At 46.5% G+C, this 21,356-nt stretch overlaps 1 long non-coding RNA gene across 1 annotated transcript in view; it reads left to right on the forward strand.

The window, feature by feature from the left end:
• Positions 1 to 6,041: 6,041 nt before the first annotated feature.
• The window catches only part of LOC122463863, a 171,412-nt gene continuing 156,097 nt past the window's right edge, over positions 6,042 to 21,356 (forward strand). The window contains exon 1 of the long non-coding RNA XR_006287524.1: positions 6,042 to 6,226. This is a non-coding gene — a long non-coding RNA (uncharacterized LOC122463863). The remainder of the gene's footprint in view (positions 6,227 to 21,356) is intronic.

Below are 21,356 nucleotides of genomic sequence, written 5' to 3' on the forward strand. Positions count from 1 at the left end.
AACCTGCAACCCGCACAGCTATTCCAGGACAAAAGCGGTGTAGACCAGTGATGTGATTTTTTTTCAAAAGAGTTGATCACCTGTAGCTCTCGGTGGCTGCAATGGAAGTGCTCGGTACTCGTTGTATCTGACAGTCAAGCCACAGTGAATCATGGCCGATGGGCAATTTCTTGTTACGGAGCAGTGTGGCCTAGTGTCTGGAGCTCTGGGGTGGGACACAGGAGCTCTTGGTTCTATTCCCACCTCTACCCTTGGCTTGATGGGTGACCTTGAGCAAGACACGTTCCCCTTTCTGTGTCTCAGTTTTTCCATCTGTAAAATGGGGATAATTAAACTGACCTCCTTTGTAAAGTGGTTGAAGATCTGTACGTGAAAATGCTATATAAGAGCTAGGCATTTATTATTATTTAACTTTCTGCAGCTATTTTTCTTTCTCTAACAGACCTTTTTCTAGTTTGACCTTTCTCTTGCATTTGTTTAAGTGTTTTTAACCCAGCTTTTGTTTAAAAAAAAAAAAATTAATGGGGACATGCCCACCCCTTCCCTCTCCCCCAAATACATAAAAAGAAAACAAGAACTCAAACAGAATTCTGTCCTCTAGAACCTGGTGTAAATCAAAAGTTACTCTGTAAAACCCCACTCTAAGTCAGAGTAGGGTCCTTTTCTGCTGACCTCCGGTACTTCAGTCATCACGCTCAGTGATTAATTTGTAATGAAAGAGGTGCTGGTGTTCAAGCAATATTTTTACATTCATAATGGACACAGCAAGCCTAGAGGTGCCGGGGCTCTGAACTGCCAGGCCCAGAAGTGCCGGGGATCAGCCGTGACACTAATTAAGTACTGATCACCCTGGAAAAACGGTGGGTCAAAAACAAAACAGACAAAAATTAGGTATTCGTTTGACCACTAGAGGGAGGGCCTGCACTGCCATAAATGTACTTAGCAACACCATGCAGCAACCTGTTGGTATTCATGCAAAATCTCTTTCCTAGTGGTTGCCAAACTCTTCATGCAACCCTGCCGGGAAGACAGGTTCGCTTTTCTATGTGCTGTTGCTTCAGAGCTGCTCATAGTAAGAAGAGGAAGAATGTTTCCATTGTCATGTATTTAAATGAGTCTGGCGTCAACTGGAGTTTTCAAGACTTGGCCAGTGCCCGCAGCTGTCATGATAAAGCTTCCCATGTGGTTGTGGTGGGCTGCTAGGGGCACTGTGGTCGATGGTCGTTCCTCAACTTCCTTTGAAGCTGTCGTTCCTAGCCACTGCTATAGACCGGACCCTGGTCTTCATGGACCATTGGTTTCTTCCACTGCAGCAAGTCCTCTGTATGAGAGTGACAATCGCATCACTTCTCATCGTCAGTCAGCGTATACCATCGGGGCCACATTTTGCGGGAGGGGAACCTTTCAAGTTCAACTGGAAGTGAAATGTTTGCTCTTCACGAGACAGGCTAGGGAAGAGATCTGCAACCCAAGTATCTCGAGCTGTGACAGACACGTTTCCGCTGCAAAAAGAGGTGTGTTTTCAAATCCAGGTGTGGAGTTATAAGGTTGACACCAGCTAGCTCCAGCAAGAAAAAAACAACCTGTGTCTTGTCTCCACTATGGTTTCACATCAAGATGGCTACCTCGGTGTAAAAAACACTTTTGCTTTCAGTGCAAAAAAAAAAAAAAAAAAAAAAAAAAACTTAGTGAGACATCCCTTGAAATTGCAGGCATCTGCAGGCCGTGATGTGGGTGTGTGTGTGTGGGGGGGGGCTCCTCATCACTAGTCCAGCCCTAAGCAGAAACAAGCTGGGCTGCATTTGGTATTTGCCCACCTGCCAAAGTTACAAAGTGGCCCAGTTCTCTAAGCTATAAAGAACGGTCGTGCGTCGCTGTGTCAGAGTATATAACCCCTGTCACAATGACAGCTAGATTTCATCCCTGGTGGAATTCCATTGACATCAATCGCGTGATGCAGGCGCCGTGCACGAGATTGGTGTTGGCAGGTCACTGGAAGGTCAGCGGCTGACCGCACAAGGTTGGCAGCGGACTGTGAAATTCTGCTACGATGTCATCGCTCGTCAGACATGAATACATGGATTTATTCACGCCCACCAACATCCAAAAAGGCAGCTGTTAACAGCGCAGCCCAGGGTCAGGATTGGTGGCGACCCCCTGGAAGAGTTTGTTACTGTATCAGACAAGTGTAACTGAGCTCAGAGCAGGACAGGGGACCTCCGCATCATAGAATATCAGGGTTGGAAGAGACCTCAGGAAGTATCTAGTCCAACCCCCTGCTCAAAGCAGGACCAACCCCAACTAAATCATGCCAGCCAGGGCTTTGTCAAGCCAGGCCTTAAAAACCTCTAAGGATGGAGATTCCACCACCTCCCTAGGTAACCCATCCCAGTGCTTCACCACCCTCCTAGTGAAATAGTGTTTCCTAATATCCAACCTAGACCTCCCCCACTGCAACTTGAGACCATTGCTCCTCGTTCTGTCATCTGCTACCACTGAGAACAGCCGAGCTCCTTCCCCATTCCAACACTCACCTGTGATTTAACCCACCCTCCCTCACATCCCAGTGCCACAAAACGTGTCTGACTTTGCTGACTGAATCATGCCAAAAGAGCCTGCTAAGATTTGCTCGGCCATCCACTTGTTACATTTTCTTTGCTAAATTACTTTAAAGTTACCAAGGCTCAAACTGGAAATGAGCTGCACGTTTTTAACAGGGGAGGGTAATTAACCGTTGGAACAGCTTCCACGAGGGATGTGGTGGATTCTCCATCCGTTGCAGCCTTTACATCAGATGCTGATGTCTTGCTAGAAGACACGCTCTCGTTCAACCACAAGTTCCTGGGCTCCATGTAGGCGTTGCTGGGCAAAAATTATCTGGCCTGTGTACTGTAGCACGTCAGATCGGATACCTAGTCCTTATACGGTGCTTTTTGCATCAATCGATCTCATAGCACTTTACAAAGGAGGTAAGTAGCACTATCCCTGGAATACCAGGGAGACACTGAGGCACAGAAAGGTGAAATGACTTGCCCAAGGTCATGGAGCAGCCCAGTGGCAGAGCTGGGAAACAGAACCCAAGGCTCCTGTGCGCTATCCAGTGCTTTATCTGCTAGGCATCTCTCCCTATCTGATGATCATAACAGTCCCTTCTGACCTGAAGATCTATGGCAAATTTCTCAGAAAGGAAACCCATTGCTAATATTCCTAAAATCCCTTGAATAGAGCTCATGTTTCCTTCCTCCTGAATTGGTGAACAACGCACAATAATAACGCCCACATGTAATACAGCAGCTAGCCACTCATCTGTTTACTTTAGACTGCCCCAGCAAGTGCAGGTAAATATGTTCCTGACGGTACCAGGGCTAATACCAAAGAGAAAGTAAGTAAGCCTCTGCAAATACAATCGATATTAAAAGCAAGATGCTGAGAAAATCCACCACCTGGCATATAACAGGGCTTGAGAGGTTAAGGGGGGTATTCACAAAGGTATTTAGGTGCCTAACTCCCATTGGAATCCCATCCCAAGTGATGGATAATGAGTTATTGAGCCTTTACAGCCAATTTCTCAACTGCCCTGCTTTTCTTGGTGGCTTGTTGATCATAACATTCCCATCTGGACTTGAAAGCTATGAATCTACGGGAACTATTTAAAATTCACGCTTTGGCCTCTCTCCCAGATTCTCTTTCAAACGAGTTAAGGCTTGATCCTGCTCCAGTTTTTCCAATTAGGAAAAATTATCTAACTCGAAGCGTAGCTAAGCTCTGGACTAGCTTCCAAGGGAGACTGTGGCATCCCTATCACGGGAGGTTTTGAAGAACAGGCTGGACAAACACCTGTCAGGGATGGTCTAGATTTATGTGGCCCTACCTCAGCACAGAGGGCTGGACTTGATGACTTCTTGAGTTCCCTTCCAGCCCTACATTTCTATGATTCCAGTAAGATCAGTGGGGATTTTTTCAATTGATAGGGCACGAAGATCAAGCCCTAAATGCAGAGCAGCTAAAATGAGTGGGGGCGGGGCAAAAAACCCTGCAGTGCTGATACAGCCAGAGATAAAAATATGGTCTTCTATCTGCCTAAGGATCTCAAAGCACTTGAGCATGTTGCAAACCCTCTGAGCTAGGTAACTATTGCTATCCCCATTTCAGAGGTAACTAAACAGGAGCAGGACACGGGTGCAGAAGGTCAGAAGCACAGCCACACGCTCCTCCCCTCTCCATGGGCCCTGCTGTACACCCTCAGGGAGTAGCCTGCGAGCAGTCTGTGCTCTCCCTTTACAAGTGCCATGCAAGAAGGGGAGAATGCTTGTCAAGGCCTCCCCTACTGCTGTATAATTGAGGGCAGATTCTGGCTCTAAGCAACTTGCCCAACACCTGGTTAAATCAGTGGGGGACTCAGGACTTGAAACCACAAGCCAGCCCCCTGCTTGAGCATTAGCTGATTCTCCTCTGACTGACGCTGGTGCAAATCTGGAGCAATTCCACTGAAGTCAATGAAATTTCACCAGTGCCAGGAGAATCAGACCTGCTGGAGATTGTTTAAAGAGCCAGTTCCTTCATGAACATCCAGCTGTTCGAATGTCGCATGCATCTTATTTACTCCATGCATAAACTAATTTTGATGCTTGGGCTGCAGATCTCTTCCCTAGCCTATCTAGTGCTGGCAGGGGGCTGCATAGCAGAGAGAAAACAAGGTGACGCAATTATTAAGAAGGGGCTGAGGTGAAAATTTGGATTGGGCTATTTGGGCCTGCATTGAATCTTTGTTTGGGAGCCGCACCCTGGATGCAAAGAACTTCTTGGAACCGTGTCTGATGCAGCAGGTGATAAACATTGTGGCTAATTAGAATATCAGGCAAAACTCTATAGGAAACTGGAGTTCTGGAATATGACAGTGTAAACGTCTCTTCTCAGCTTGCAGATTACTGGCTGGAGGGAAGGAAATATAACCAGAAATGGTGAGCCAAATTCTCTGCTGGTGTAATGTCTTTGGCTTCAGAAGAGTTACACCAACAGAGAATTTCACCCTGTGTTTACCGAGTCACCCAGCTCAAACTGAGTAACTGGTTAGAAACCCACAAAGACTTCCATGTGGGAGCGATTGGAAAGACAGGTGCTGTTTAGTACAGAGAGGAGACAAAGAGGAAGAGACACGATGGCGATACACTGAATAATGAATAAGATAGAGAAGGTGGATTGGGGTGTTCCTATTTCCCCTGTCTCATTGCAAGAGAGGACGCTCAAACTGAAAGGCAATGCATTTGAAACAGATGCAATCATATGTACTTGTTTACATAATGCATGTGGAACTCCCCGCTACTAGATAACAATATTGATGTCAAGGCTTAGTAGGGTTCAAAAAAGGATTAGGCATTTACACAGAGAAGACCATTGTGGTATGTCAGGCAGCGTAAAAAGTAGGGATATACATCCTCCTGCTTCAGGGAATAAGGGAGCCCTGAACTGAGGGGTTAGGAAGAAATACCCCCAAGGGGCTGGTTATTCCCTAATTATCCATTGTGGGGACCCTCACATGTTCCTCTGAAGTGTGGGTTTGTGGCTAAGGGCTTGTCTAGGCTGGGAGGTTGGTTCTGATTAACCTGAATTTTTTTGTGATGACTGGCCTTGCATCCACACACAAAAGATGTTTTCTCAAATTGTCTGGCATCCCGGCCCCTTGCTGGGGCATCTGTGGGGACTGAAACCAGGATCTTTGGCGCTAAAAAGTCTCAACCACCTGAGCTAAAGGACCAAAGTCCAGCTTTACAAAGGTATAGGGGCGTGTAGTGGGACTTTCAAAAGTGCCTAAGTGAGTTGGGTGCCTAAATCCCTGTGACTTTCAGTGGGAATTAGGTGCCTAACTTAATTCCGTGTCCGGGGCCATTAACTTGCAGAGAGTAGTAGACACATAAACCCTATGGGTGGTGTAGCCGCCAGAGGGAGAGAGAGCCACATGACAGTGGGGGTTGGTTGCATTTGGACCCTGTCTAGTGACTGGCAAGGAGAGGGTTAAAGCCGGGGCCCCTGATTAGGGAACTGGCAGCAGCTGGGAGCATTGCTCAGCAACCCAGGCCCGCGTAGGATGGGGCTGAGCGCAGGTGGGGCGCCCCGTGCAATCAGCGAGGGGAAAGGCAGTTGGGGGAGAGAACTGGCCCAGCTAACAGGAGCTCTGAGGGCAAAGCGGGTGGCGGGATCCTCCCTCTGGCCCATGCGAGGGCAGCAGGTAGGGGTGGTTTTGTTTACGGACTGGGGGAGATGGGGCTGGGCTGGCTCTGAGGAGCCCCGTTGACGCTGTTCTCGATTCTGCCTCCGGGCTGGAAGCCTGTGGGTGGCAGTGGGGTATCGTGGGGCAGTGGAGGAGGATAGAAGGGGCTGGGAACTTCATGGAGGAGCCCGGCTTTTGGCGTTCGCTGGGGAGGTTTCCTGTAACTCCAGGCTGCCTGGGGGCACAAGCCTGTGGTGTATTTTCAAGGGGCTCTCGTGTCTCTCTGTGATTCAGGCAGTGGGGGTTTCTTTCCTTCTGGAATGTTCTGACCCCAAGGGAATATTTCCCTGCAACTCTGTTGGCTTCAGGCCGGCAGGCCTGGTGGTTGGTGGGCTGGACAGAGCAGTGTCTGGTTTGCAGGCTGTTCTTCCCGTCGCACCTTTATGTGAGCATGTGGCTCTGGTGACAGACAGGGTAAAATCCTCTCTGAAGCGCTTGCAACCCAAGGTCCGAACGTCCCAGTTGGAGCGCCTGAGGTGTGACAACGTGGGAATGGTTTGTAATATTTTTCGGGCCTCAGTTTCCCTCTCTACTTTGCATTGCTGCCCAAGGGGGTGGAAAAGGGATTAAATCTGCTCTTGGGGCAGAACTGGGAGGCTTGAGGAGTTTGTGTTACTGTCTGGTCTGGGGTAGTTAGGGAACGTGCTCAAACTGATCCATATCAATGGAGAATCCAAGAAGACAGCAGGAACCCCTGCTGTAGTATCTGGCTGATGAATCTTGCCCATATGCTCAGGGTTTAGCTGATCGCCATATTTGGGGTCGGGAAGGAATTTTCCTCCAGGGCAGATTGGAAGAGGCCCTGGAGGTTTTTCGCCTTCCTCTGTAGCATGGGACACGGGTCACTTGCTGGAGGATTCTCTGCTCCTTGAAGTCTTTAAACTACGATTTGAGGATTTCAATAGCACAGATATAGGTGTGAGGTTTTTTTTTGTAGGAGTGGTGGGTGAAATTCTGTGGCCTGCGTTGTGCAGGAGGTCAGACTAGATGATCATAATGGTCCCTTCTAACCTAAATATCTATGAATCTATGAAAAACCCCAAGGGCCAGGGCCACTGTTGAGAACACTGGGCTAGATGGACCTTTGGTCTGACCCAGTATGGCTGTTCTTATCCTGTTTTAACTTTTTTTTAGCATAATTATTGACCCTTTGAATTTCTAAAGCTCCTTCCACCTGAGGATCCGAGTGCTTCCCTAACATTAATTAAATATGCCTCTCAAGACCAATATGAGTCTGGGAAGTGGTGGTCTTAGCGTATGCACAGCGTGGTGGTACGTGACCAGGATTCATCACTGAATTTGGTCCGCTGGTTGGATCATTAGCTTCCCCAGCTCTGGCTGAGTACTGACCGGTAGTGTGACATTAATGCTGTTCCATGCCCCCTCAGGGAAGTGTTTATCCCACTTTGCAAACAGGGTAAAAGAGGTATAGATGGGGAAACCGAGGCACCAATTAAGCCCCAGTCCTTGAAAAGGCACCTAACCTCCAATGATTTCAATGGAATTTAGGAGGATAGATACCTTTGAGGATCTGGGCCTTAACCTGTGCCTCAGTTTCCCCATCTATGCCTCATTTATCCTAAGTGGCTTGCTGAAGGTTATACAGTAAATCAGCAGCGGTGCTGGGACTGGAGCCAGGGCTGGTTGTGAGAGCAGAGAAAAGAACTCACTCCCCCACTCTTGGTTTGTGTGGGCTAGACCAGGTCTCATAATTGAACTTTTTTCTTTTTGCTGAAGAGGGAAAATATTCGCTCTTCTGAGTGGGATTCTTGGTACAACATTGGTAATGACTCAGTTTAAACACAACCCTGGGATTCGATAACTGCTTTAATAGCTTCTAATGTGTTACTATCCGTCTGCCTGTAATGACTGTTTCAAAGGAAACCTGGTTCTGATGTAGCTCCTTGAGAAAAGATCTCTGGACCAGCTGCTAAGGTCAAGCGCCTCATCTCCCTGCTTCCGGAAACTTCCCAGTGTTCGTTCCAAGTGGATTTTGAAATCTCCGTCTCTGAGAGCCTGCATGACAACTTGAGATGTTGCAGCCCTGGCTGTTTCTCCTCGCTTCCTTGTCCTCTGTGCCAAGACCCTTCTTGCAGAGAGGAGCGTGGGACGCAAGGGGAAAGGAAGCCCATGTGCTGAAGCAAACATACCTGGGTTGGGATATTTCAAGAAGCCCAAGATTTAGGTGCCTATTGAAGTCCAAGGGCAACTGGGCACCTAATTCTTTTAGGGCTCCCTTAAAATCCCAGCCTGGGCTTCTAGGATCTACAAAACCCAACAGCTGTGGACCTATTTAGCTAATACTGGGGGCACCTCAGGTTTACATGGGACTGAATCCTGATACTCTGGCTTTGGGCAAGCTGTGCCTGCTCTTGCATATGGATCTTCTCGGAGGGAGGGCGGGGCAAGTGAGTCAAGGGGAAGGGCTGGGGTGGCAGGGAGGTTAAGGAGATGGCCATCATGATTATAACTTTTCTGAAGAGCCTCTGGAATTTTCACGTGCAAGGCCACTCCTGTCCCGCTTCGAAGCATTCACTCAGTGGCATGGCACATGTATGGAGGACAGGCTGCTGTGATTATCCACAGGCCAGTCCTGATCCACCTTTCTTCAGCTGCAAAGGTCTCCTACCTGACCTCCACTTCCAGAAATGAGCCCTGCTTCCTCTTGGTTTTCCACGCTTCTGTTTCTTCAGCGATCTGGACACGTACCCTCCAGTGTATCTCAGCCAGTTATGGGACACTCCAGCCTAACATGCTCCTGAGAAGTAGACTATGCTCCTTTAAGTTGATCCACAAAGGCCCTGGGTCTCCTGGGGTTGGTTCCCAATGGTAGAGCTTTGAGCAAGTCCAGCTGTGCCTTGGTTGTGTTACCAGTCAAATGGTTCTGGGACTCCCCCGGGATGCTGAGAGACTCAATACCTGCAAAGACTTTTAAGGCCCTTTGATGGAAGTGGCTATAGAAAAGGCAAAGTCTAATTAGTGCAGTGGCTACTAAGCTGCATCTTGCATGGGCAGGAGCCTGCAGTACTTGCATTGCGTTAAGCTCTAGGGGCCCGGATCCTGCTCCACCGCAAAACGAAGGCCACTGAAGTTACTCTGGTTGGCAGGACTATTAAGAGTAAATATATGGCCCGGTGAAGGAGGTGATCAGATACCCCATAAGGAAGGCCATGTAAGAAGTGACATACTCTTGCCGTAGCTAACGTCTATGTAAAAAAATAAATAATTAAAACCCCACCCATGCTGCAGTTTCCCTTCTTGCCACAAGGTGGTGCATGTTTGACACATGGGAAGACGCTTTGAGATCATTTAGCCTGGCGGGTAAAAAGCAAACCAGTGACAGGGAAAGTAAGTGGAGCACAGTTCAGGTATGGGAAGAGACACCACAACCAGCTGAATAGAAGCCCAGATATAGAAGTCAAACGACCCCTGTTGGTTTTAGCTTGAATCCATGTGCCTGCTGGCCCACACCACATGTTGCAGGGCTTGGCTTTTATCCTCTTGCCACTTCATCAGCTGGCTCTGCAGGAAGCAAAGGCTAGTTTGGGAGACCCCCCCCCCCCCATGTGCAAGTAGCTCTGCGACTCTGCTTACCTGCACTGCATCTTTAAAGACCGGACAGACTCTGCTGCCACAGACCAGCAGCTATTCTGTAGTCAGGTTAATACTGACCGTCGGCAGACGCACACGCGCTGCTCTCTTAATCTTTTAATCGATACCAAACAGACTTGTTTTCTCCACACTGATCATTCCAGTTAACAAGAGTTTTAATTTTAGAAATTGCCTGCAATTTGATGGGGGGTGAATTCCTTTGGACTCCTCATTATTCCCAGACCTGTTCTTTGCACGCTTCTCTGAGCACCCTGCCATTCATAGACACTGTAACTCACTGTGCACTAGCTACTAATCTCATTATCCATGGCTTTTCCTGCTGTAATGTGACGAGTGGAACTGGAGAAAGAGGATCTGGTTGGTATCCGGGGCCATAAATATCAGACTCTCTGCAAGTAACACAGTGACGGGCCACTCAGCATGTCAAATAAAACCTGTTGGGTTTTTTTGTTTTTTGTTTTTTTTACAGATCTGCCTGCTTGTGGCATCGCTCATTGCTGACAGAACACCCATATTTCTAGTCTAACTAGGGGCATACGTAGCCAGGGAGCGTACATGAAAAGCTGCTTCACAAAGGCCCACCACTTCTTACAGAATTTACTGCTCTCCAAGCTTTGGAGAGCAGCAAGAGAGACGCTTTCAAAATCAAACTTCTCTGCTTTCCAGGAGGTTAAATTCTTTAGGGAGAGAGCACAGTGTGTAAGTCTGCTCTGATGGTCCGCATTGACCCCCACTGCAGAATGGCTGCTGCTGGCAAAGAACACCAGCAGCCATTCTGCAGTGGCGGTCAATGCAGACCATCAGAGCAGAGTCCCTTCAGTTTTTTAAGATGTGGTGCACGCAATCAGAGTCAACAGTCGCATAATTCATAACAGGCTCTTACATTCTGCAGTGCTGTGTGTGAACAGCAGTTGATCTGGGTAACGTTGTTACAACAATATCGATGACGAAGCAGGGCCTGGGCGGTTAGAATCCCAGGGTCTAGTCCCAGTTCTGAGAAGGGACTGCTGCAATTTGGTGGATTTTTTGTATAAATGGAAAGTTAAATTTAAAGTTTCAAGGGTTAACTTGGTGGCCGCAAAACCATGAGTGTCTAAATGTATCTAGGGCTAAAAGTCACCTTCCCAGAGCCCTGATTAATGGAAAGTGGCTTATGACTTTCCTTGTTTTGAATCTTAAATTATTCTCTACAAAGTTCTTAGTGATAAGAAGAGTCAAAATGTGTCTAGTCTTTGATCACGCAAGCAAGGAAACGACTATAGCTTTAGGTTCTTAACAATAATTGGCTAGTTATACAACAGGGAAATTAAACTACAAAAACTTTTCTTAAGGCTAAGAATATAACTGCTCAAAAGCCAGGTAGTTCGAAATTCAAGGTTGCCTTGGTAATACTAACCTGGCCAAGTGGGACATATATTCTATTTTCTATTCCTCAAAGAGACATGTCTTTGACATATGGTGTGCGTTTAATATACTAAAATAAGAAGTGAATGTAAGTTATTGTGTTTCTATAGAATTATGCTTCACAAATCATCACTAGGATGATTTCAGGAGATGAGGGGTGCCCACGCATAGCAGCCTTGATGCTTTGTTTTGGCCCAAGTTGTCATGTCGTACGGTGCCTTTCTATTGCTTGTTTCTTTAAGGCAAAGTGTTTCACGAAAATAAATGATACACTGGCTCAGGAACTAAATGAATCAGTCGTGAATAGAATAGAATGCTATCTTGACTGGTTACGTCCCTAGTCCTTTTAAGGCGTGATGTACTCACTCTGACTTGCATCCTTGAGCATTGAGACTGCGCCCAGGGATAATCCAAAGGTTCCATTAATTTACAGGTCAAGAGGGAAATTTACTGGAGAAGTAAATGACGCATTTTGTGAGCTGGCCTACGGTTTCCAGAGCAACCGTCCATTCCTCTGGTATCACAATAGACAATGCAAGACCTGAAGATTGTTTGTTGCTTGTAGCAATGGTTAAGGAAGTGTTTGTATTCAGAGTCTGTTAGCATTGTTGTTACACTGCAATCTGGAAACCAACTCTGCACGGTGGAAAGGGTGCAACAAACCAGTTGGGAAGAAGAAAAACACTCTATAGGGGACTTTTAAATATTGGTCAGTTGTTCCCCAGGTCAACTTTTCTACAGCCCTGAAGTCCCTCACAATAAGACACTGTGTTTAGTGTTGCTGGGTGGGTAGTTTTTCTAGGAATCGCCTGAGTTGAAAATATTTGTGTGGTCTGGAAGAAAGAGAAAAAGTTTCAAAATTCCTCCTCACAATTAATTTATAGGAGAGAAAAAAAAAACCTTGGCTTTTGGTCAATCAAAGCCCATGGTTTTGATAAAATCAGACTGTTTCATTCTGATCTGACTGCTTTGAAACTTCTTTTTTATATACAAAAATTTTTTAGAAACAGTCATTCCAAAAAATCAAAATATTGAAACCCATCGTTGTGATGACATCACTTGTATCGCTTTTCTTCTACGTGGCAATTGATTCAAATTGACCAGCTTTGCTTTTGACGCATTGGCATTTTCTGACAGCAAAGCGTTCTGATGAAACATTTCCCTCCAGCTGCGGTGGTCGGGGGCAATTCTGTAATGGGTAAGGTGAAGAGCCACATTCTACTCTGAGATGAACATGTCCTTAACTTCAGTGAGCGTGCATGCAAGGCCATGGTTTCAAGTCTTCAAACCCTCGCACTCGCATGAGCAATATACACTAGTTTACCTGCTTCTTTTTTTTACGCAGATTTGAATTAAAGTACAAGAATTGCACAAATACAAAATGAGAATGACTGCCTGGGGAAGAGTACTGCAGAAAAAGATCTGGGAGTTATAGCAGATCACTAACTAATGAGTCAACTAATGTTAGGGGAAAAACTTCTTGTCCTTTCCAGTCCTACATTTCTAAGATTCTACGAATGGCTTTTGGAATAACCTTAATCCCCTTCCTAACTGACATTAGCCCAGGGTCTGGAGAGGGCGGCAAGTCATCTTACACCAGAATAAGCGTGTCAGCATAGTGGTGGTTACAACGGTCAAACTGTATGGGCTTAAATTTACACCTTTAAGTTCTGCTGGGAAAAAAAACTTACCTGTGTAGACGGGCCATAAAGCTTAACGTGTTAAAACTGGTTGAACGCTGTTTTAAGAGTCTCCAAACGAGGCAGGTGGTACTGATTTAACCGAATCACTTTCAGAAGCATGCACAAACTGCGTGTTGAGCAACTCTTAGCCCGTAAGGATACATGAGAGGGCAGGGTCTCAGAGCCCAGGCTCCAGTCTGAACCTGGACGTTTACACAGTAATTTTACTGCTCCACAGCCTGAGCCCGAGTCAGCTGCCAGCTGCGGGTGTTTAATTGCCATGTAGACACATCTTAAGTTCTCTAGGGCAGAATCGGTTTCTATTTTTGGCTTATACAGTGTTAGCCCAAACCAATTACAGTATATCTCCTATTTTATGAACTCATCAGTTCATAAAATCAAAATTTGTAAAATTGGACATCTCAGTTACAGCTGGTACAGTGCATAAATTGCAGTATGGTGCATTGCTTTGCTTGCTTGCTTGTCCTTCAAACTGCTGCAAAGCTCTTTCTGTTGCCATTAGTGCCTCGGTATTGTGAAGGAATGGTGACTTGTTCCTCGTCAACATCACTGTAATTATCGTTTTCCCCTACTTCCGCTCCCGGCGGGGGGGAAATGGCTTGTATAAGTGGTCATTTGTAAGACTGGTGTCCATAAAATCAGGATTCTAGTATGCTAACAGAATTCATACTCAATGTGCTGTAAAATCTCGTTTCCTCAAATATTTCTCTTTTAAGTAATTTGCTGGTTTTTGGAAGTAGAACAAGAATTTAAGGGGGAAAACCTAATTTTATAGAATTCTACAAATGTTGGGCTTGAGAAGTCAAGTCCAGCCCCTTGCACTGAGGCAGGACCAAGTAACCCTAGGTATCTTTGTAAACCTTTCCAATATCTCTTCCTATAACTGTTCCTATGCACAAAGTCCAAACTAACAATATATATTTTGCTCTAACTTTTCTGTTAGCTCAAAGACAGTAAGACTGAACAAAAGTAGGTCTCCAGAAAAGGGCACAGCTTGTGTTTCTCTGGTCAAATGGGCTGTTAACTTCCTCTGTGCAGAGACCTTAGACATGTAAAGGTAAAGAAAACCGAGGCATCAGTCTCCTAGCTACACAAAATGGAGTAATTCAATCACACAGGCAGTTTAGAGATCTAGAATTATTCCAACACTCAGGAGTAAAAGGCAACAGAGAAAAGAGGGGAGGTGATGAGCTATGTACTGTCAGTGGAACTCAAAAGCACTTGAGTGGATTATCCCTGTTTTTACATATTGGGAAACTGAGGCACAGAGGTGCAGTGCCAGGCCCAAGGTCACCCAGCAGACCAGTGGTTGAGCCAGGAATGGAACTGAAGTTTCGTAAGCCCTAATCCTATGCTCTATACACTAAGCTAAGCTCCTTGTACAGAACCTTTTAATGGTGGTGACAACAAGGAAACGGTTGACAGCTGTAACAAATTTCTTTCTCTCTGTGGCTAATGAATACATTGATAAGTAATCCAAGGGCATCTGCTTTTCTCCTATTTACTGGGACTGCTTACAATCAGCTGGCTCTAATTAAGTTTCTGGGCTTTTTTTCTTGTACCAACCACTCAGTCTGTTTCCCTGTGATTTTTATTGCTCAACAGGAGATGGCTGAATTACAGCTGTCTTGGTAAGTGTTCCATCTAGTGGGCGAGTGTTCCACTGGGCACTGATGTTCTGCAGCCGACGCTCTTGTGAAGTCACTTTATTTCTTCCCCGTCCCGCCCCCAGCCTTCTTCCCTTTTAGTGTCTGTCTCTTCTCAGCATCTTTCTCTTCACTGTTTCCAAATGCTCCTTGACAGCTTCTGGTCTGGTCGTAACGTAGAAGCTGCTCTGCATAGCTAATGACCTACTTGCTGTTGCTGAAGGCTGTCTGATAGACTGTTTTTCTCCTTAGCCTTGGTGCGGCTTCAAACAGGCATCAATTGATGATCAAAGTGAGGCTTAGGCTACATCCTTATTTTACAATTGAAGAAACTGAGGCATGGGAGTTCAGCGACTTCTGTCAATATAAATGACTTCATTGTACTATCTTCGAACATGCCCAGGGTCACGTAGTCAGCGACGGACCCAGGAGTCCTGATTCATCGTCCCCCTGCTCTACCCATGCTAGGTCAGGAAGGAAAAGGTTTAACATGGCCCGTGCAAAATGGTGTACCGTAAAATGTCGAGATCAATAGATCTTTGGTCTAAAAAGGAGTTGTAAATATCACAGATGTTAATTTCATTTGGTTTTATTCATGCAGTACAGCCCTCTACCTTTTACTTGTGTTTATTGTGCAGCATCTGGCAGGGTGCGGATCCGGAGATCGAATATACATCACTGATGTTCAACTGAAGCAAAAGGTGAAACAAAAGCCGACTCTTCTAATTTGAAAGTGCCCAAAACGGACAGGCACACTGTGAATGGTGTTAGGCAAAGCAATTTTGGACCATTCTGTAAAGGCGAATGATGTAGACTGAGAGCGCATAGAAGCATAGACGATTAGGGTTGGAAGGGACCTCAGGAGGTCATCTAGTCCCATCCCCTGCTCAAAGCAGGGCCAACCCCGACTAAATCATCCCAGCCAGGGCTTTGTCAAGCCGGGCATGTATGCGCACACACCAGCTGGCATGCAAGATCCATCAAACATACATGCCCTTGTGCGTGCATTAATGGTTCAGTTCCCTGGGGTTCAATATCCCACCCACCCTAAGTGTGCGTGCACACACACGTGCGCACACACACCACACACGCTTCCTCCAAGAATAAGTGCTGACGTGTCCTCTCCCTCTCTGAAAATCAGGCCCTGAAATACTTGCAGTAGTTCTTTGTTTTTGTTTTCATGGTGACCAGGTGGGGTGTGGGTGAATGGATGAGAATGGACAGCCAGGACAAAAATAAACTTGGGGAAGAGGGGGGACCCAGAGTCTCTCTTGCAGTTGCGCTGTAGTAAATTCAGGGTAACTCGGTGGGGCTCGGCTGGATTTACAGCAAACATAGCGGAGATTGGAATCCGGGTTTTAGAGGGTTTAAAAACAGGTAGGCAATGAATGAAAATGATTGATCTTAGAGAATGTAGCTCGCACATGCGTAGAACCAAAGGATGAGATTTTCAGAGCTGGTTAAATAATCCCCTATCTGGCCTTGGAAACTCTAGCTAGAATTGCTAGTGAGATACTGTAACTGGAAAGACATTTATATAAGAAAAAGACTTGGGGGGGTGGTGGGGATTGGCTTGCAGTGCAATCTGGTGGCGGGGGCGGGAGGGAGGAGAAACAAGCCATTTTAGATTGTGGGTAGGATATGTAGAGGTGACCTGGGGCAGGAGATGTACAAAGAGGGGGAAATCTCGCTCTATAGCCTCAATTCTGCAGCCCTTTAATACCTGTGGGAGCATTTAATGAGTTGGGACTTCAGGGTTTGGTCAGCTTTTAAACGCTGGTGAAAGATTTGAGGCGTTGGTCTCCTTTGCTAGGCTTGGTTACTAAATATTGCATAGATTTCCCCTCCTCCCCCCAAACACTTTCTGGCTTTGCTCTTAAAATCTAAATTGCTGTGATGTTTTCGGGCAATCGGAAGTTTGAGCTCTGGAACATTTTCGTTTCTAAAAACTGTAATTTCTCAGAGGCATCCTCGAATTAAACTATTCCAGTCTCTATTCTGATCTACCAAGGCCGTTTCATTTCACTCGAATGCCTGATGTGTCTATTGGGACCTCTGCTAGAACACCTAGAAATCCAGTCTTGTTTGGGTTCTTTCAAAGGGGTACACACACACAATCTGTCACTCTAATGGCAGCATCCTGCTCTCATCCCACACTGTGAAAGCGACATTTTAAGACGGTGATGCTCGGACCTCAGTGTTTCAGGAGCCAAATGAGTGACTAACGTTACCCAAAAGGGCCACAGTCGTGTGAGTTCATTGTTTCATCGACTATCTAGAACATATTTAAATTGTCACAGCAAAATGACTTACCAACTATTCTACAACTGGGTGTTAACCTAGTAAAAGCATCCTGATTGGTTAATAATTAAATCACACACTGGTTTAATATCACATGCTGCAAATTGCCGCAGGAGACGCATCAAAGAGCCACTTGCAGGTCTGTCCCCAGGGCAGTCTATTGATACAACCATAACAGCTGCAGGGCTGAATTCTGCTGTATTGAGTTCAGCAGAGTTGCACCGGTTACACCAGGGTTGAATTTAGCTCTGGGAATTAACTATGCGTGCACACGATGAAATTCACCCCGGTAAAGATGATCAACCCAAGGCTTCTGCCACTGCTTAAGTGCAAAGTAAATGATGCATGGCTCTCTGCACAGGGGTGAATTTCTTAAACCTGTTTTAAATCTCTGTGTTTCCAGCGCGGTTATGTTGGTGATTCAGGGAGCTGGCAAAGATTGGCTCGCGCTTTCGTAGCATCGCATCTCGAGGAGCCCTAATCCTTTTCATTCTCATGGAATAACTTCATCTAGGGCATCAGCAGCTATTGATCTGAATCCTGTCTGATGCTGCTGCTCCTCTGAATTTAATGGATGGACTTGGACGTCCTAATCCTAGGGACTCTTACATTTATTTTTGAAATGCTTCTGATCTTCAGAGCATCTCATTCCAGCAAAGGTAAGTTCTGCTGTGACCTATGTATGAACCTTACCCTGCTATGGCAAGGATTTCTTTCTTGCAATCCATCAGGTGAGAAGCTGATCTGATTTCAAGTGACCCATGAAGGCGCATACTGCTTGTCATGGCAGGGAAATGTATGGGGCAGAAGGTTCATTTAATTGACTCAAGGTTTTGTTAGACAGCGGCGTTGGGAGTTTTTTTTCTTCTTCTTCTTCCCTTCATCATTGCTAAGGCAGCAATGGAATGCTTGGCGTCTGTCTCCTCCAGTGTGCGTGATCTGACTGATAAGGGACAAACTAAGGAAATTACAAGGAAGCCTGCAGGAATGAGCCACCTTACACTGAAAGGGTCACTTAAGGCGTCTCCAGTGTTTCCAGTTTGTTCTCCTGGACCTCAGGTTGTCTGTCTGCCATCATGGCACCCTGGTGTACGCCTAGTTGGAGAGGAAGGATGGCCCTGTGGTTAAAGGCATTGGACTTGTAGACTTGGGTTTGATTCCTACCTCTGCTATGTGCTTCCTGTCTGACCTTGGGCAAATCACTTAATTTTCTCATGCGTCAATGCTCCGTTTGCAAAATGGGGAGTTCCTGTGTCTCTTACCCAGCAAAAGATGGCCAGTGCCCCCAATGAGCTTACTGTCTATGTACAGCGCCTAGCACAATGGGGCCCTGAACTTAGTTGAGGCTCCACCACAATACGAAGGGAAGTGCGGTGGGTCCAAATGGCAGAGCAGAGACGTTTCAACTCTCTGTGGTGTGTAGGGGAGCAATTCCTGAACCCTGCGGCGGCGTTTTCATTGGAAATGCGGGCAGGTGCATTCATTTCTGATTAAACCTCCCCTTTAGAACGTGCCCATATGATTCTGCCATATTCAGGCAGTGTTGGGGCCCTGTTCAGAGGGGTGGTTAACGATCCTGTGATTACTGTGTCCTGTTAGCATATGGGACCCCGGGGCATGTGCAGTGGAATATTTGAAACCTATGCGCTCAGATGCCTACTTTCCATAAAGATGAAATGATCCCTTTTCAGCAACGTTTCATTTCTTTGGCGCGTGTGTGCTCTGAATTGCAATCGAGGCTATTTTCGTGGCTACCCTTCCTGGGGAGCGACGCAGCGAACAGGCCCTGGGCTGAAATAAACAAATGGAATGAAATCCGATTTGCAAGTGGATGGGTCTGATCGTCTCCCTCACCATAGACTGCTGCCCCCTAATTGCATCTTACGCAAAAGAGGATTGGTATGTTTGTGGAAATCGCAGTTAATTGCCATGTCATTAGCTAACTAGATATTTTTTCTACCTCGAACAACACAGCTGCTTTTGTAGACCCTGAGTCAGAGAGATCAGGCTTTCTGATGGTACATTTAAACTTTTAGAAAACCCACACATCCATCCTGAGGATAATACCACTGAGTTCAAAGAAATTCTAACAGGAGTGAATTGGACTCATTGGATAGATACAATTTTTATTCTGCATTACAGAAGTGATAAGAAGTGCCAACCAAGCTCAGGGCTCCATTGTGCGAGACACTGTGCATACCCATAGTAAGGGTAGCTCCTGCTCTAAAGAGCTCAAAATTAAATAAATATTACAGGCTAAGGTGTGGGGGGACCCAGACACAGAGAGGAGAAGTGACTTTCCAAAGGTCACAAAGCAGTTCAGTGGCAGAGCCAGGGCTCCTGAGTCCTAATGCAGTGCTCTATCCACTAGATCATATTGCCTCTGATTGCATTTGTGCTAATTATACCATCACACAGGTCTAAAAGCATATTATACAGTAAGACCATTCGGCAAACCTTACAATCCCCCACCCCGTCCCCTAGCTGATACCAATCTCTCACTCCACCATCCACTTATAGGAGGCCTGCATGAGAGGGCATGCACATAGTTTCTGACACTGATTTGCCTTTTTGCATTGAATGGCTGGAAAGGCAACAAAAATAGGGTCTCGTCTGAACTGAATTTGGGTTGTAAACGTGGCTAGATAGGAGACCGATGTGCTCGGGGATGATTGGTCAGAGTCGGCCCGGGAGACTGCATCTGTGTGCGTATGCATCTGCAGTTCCCTTTCAGGAAATTTCCCTTAACCACTCTTGAATGAGTCATGGTTGACTCTTGTTTTCTTGCTATCTCAGAGAATGGAAATTGACTATTGTGGAGGGTTTTTTTTTTTTATGCTGCACATATGAAAACAAAGCAATTCTGTAGGGTTTCCCCTTCAGAACTGGGCCCCTGTTTTCTACTCAACAGTTCCCCTCCACCTCACCTGGAAGAGGAGAGTTGCACCCACCCACATCTTCCCAGCCCCTCCCGCTCACCCAGTCTGGAGTTTGGGTGTATGGGAGACACCGGGTTGGCAGGAAGAGGCACCTGTTTGCCTGTCCTTGAATCCTGGGAGCTCATTTTTCTTCTAAGTGTAGAGAGATATTATGCCATAAGTGGGTTTTTTACCCACGAAAGCTTATGCCCAAGTAAACCTGTTAGTCTTTAAGGTGCCACCGGACTCCTCGTTGTTTTTGTGGATACAGACTAACAGGGCTGCCCGTCTGAAACTCTGCCAACTGCTGACTTTCTAAAATGCCAACCTCTGCCTTTCTGTGGCACATGCAGTGCCTAGTACAGGGGTGGCCAAACTTTCTGAGCTGCATACGACAGTCTTCAGACGTTTGAGAGCCAGTGCTTCAACCCTGCTCCTGCTGAAGGCAGGTGTGCCCTGCTGGGCAGAAGCCTTTTTTTTTTTTTCCCCCCTCCCCGCCACACACACTGGGTTGAAGCCCCTACCCCACCATCTCGCTGCAAGGCAGAGCTCCTTCCAGTCTGATCGGTGGAGAATGGGGGCTTCTGCCCAGCATGGCGGGGCTCTGCGAGCCACGCTTTAACATGAAAAGAGCCGTATGTGGCTCATGGGCGATGGCCTAGTACAATGGGACACTCAGGGGCACACAGTGCAAGTGATAAAATGGAATATTCCCCTGTTGTGTTGTGTCCTGTCCTGGGTGACCACAGAATTGCTTGAGCTAGGCTGCCAGCTGAAATCTTGTTCTCTTGAGCTTCCAGTGGGGTAGAACCGACGCTGCTGCGAACAGAGAAAGCATATTGTTGAACAGAAGAACGGTTTCTTCAGAAGAAGCCTGACATCACCGTGTAAAACTAATAAACTAACCATGGACTGAGACCTTGAGCCTCAAAGAGCCAGGGGATACGGTTAATCAAAGACAGACCTTCCAACCTGCTCCCAGTTCAGAAACTTGATCCACTAGTGTATTTAACCCTAGGGCGGATGAGTCATGGACTGGAACTAGCCTGCCATATCCAAGTGTGGTGTCTGAAAGCAGAATTCAGCTTGTTATGCCACACCAAAGCTGTAGCAACTCTGCATTCAAGACCAAGAGGGGACCTTTTATCCAAGGAGCTCACAATCTGAACTCAACTAGCTGGAGCATGTCCCTAATGCCAAGGCTCTGCTTGTGAATTAATATCGATCGGTCAACAGGCTTCTGTCTGTAAAGAAATGCCTAGCCTCTGCACCTGTAACTCTGTTTGCAAACCTGTGTGTCCAGTCCAGAGCAAGGGTGGCAGAATTAGGCCCAAATTAAGGATGTCAGGATCTGGACCTTTTGTACCTTCTTCCCTAAGACACATGCCCCAGGTTTCTCAGTTCATCAAAATGTTTGGGGCTTGTCTACACACAGTTCTTGCACTGCTATCATTTTAAGGCAGAGACAAGGTCGGGGAGGTAATGTCTTGTATTGGACCAACTT

Source organism: Chelonia mydas, chromosome 26 (assembly GCF_015237465.2).
Source record: "Chelonia mydas isolate rCheMyd1 chromosome 26, rCheMyd1.pri.v2, whole genome shotgun sequence".
NCBI classification, from domain to species: Eukaryota; Metazoa; Chordata; order Testudines; family Cheloniidae; genus Chelonia; species Chelonia mydas.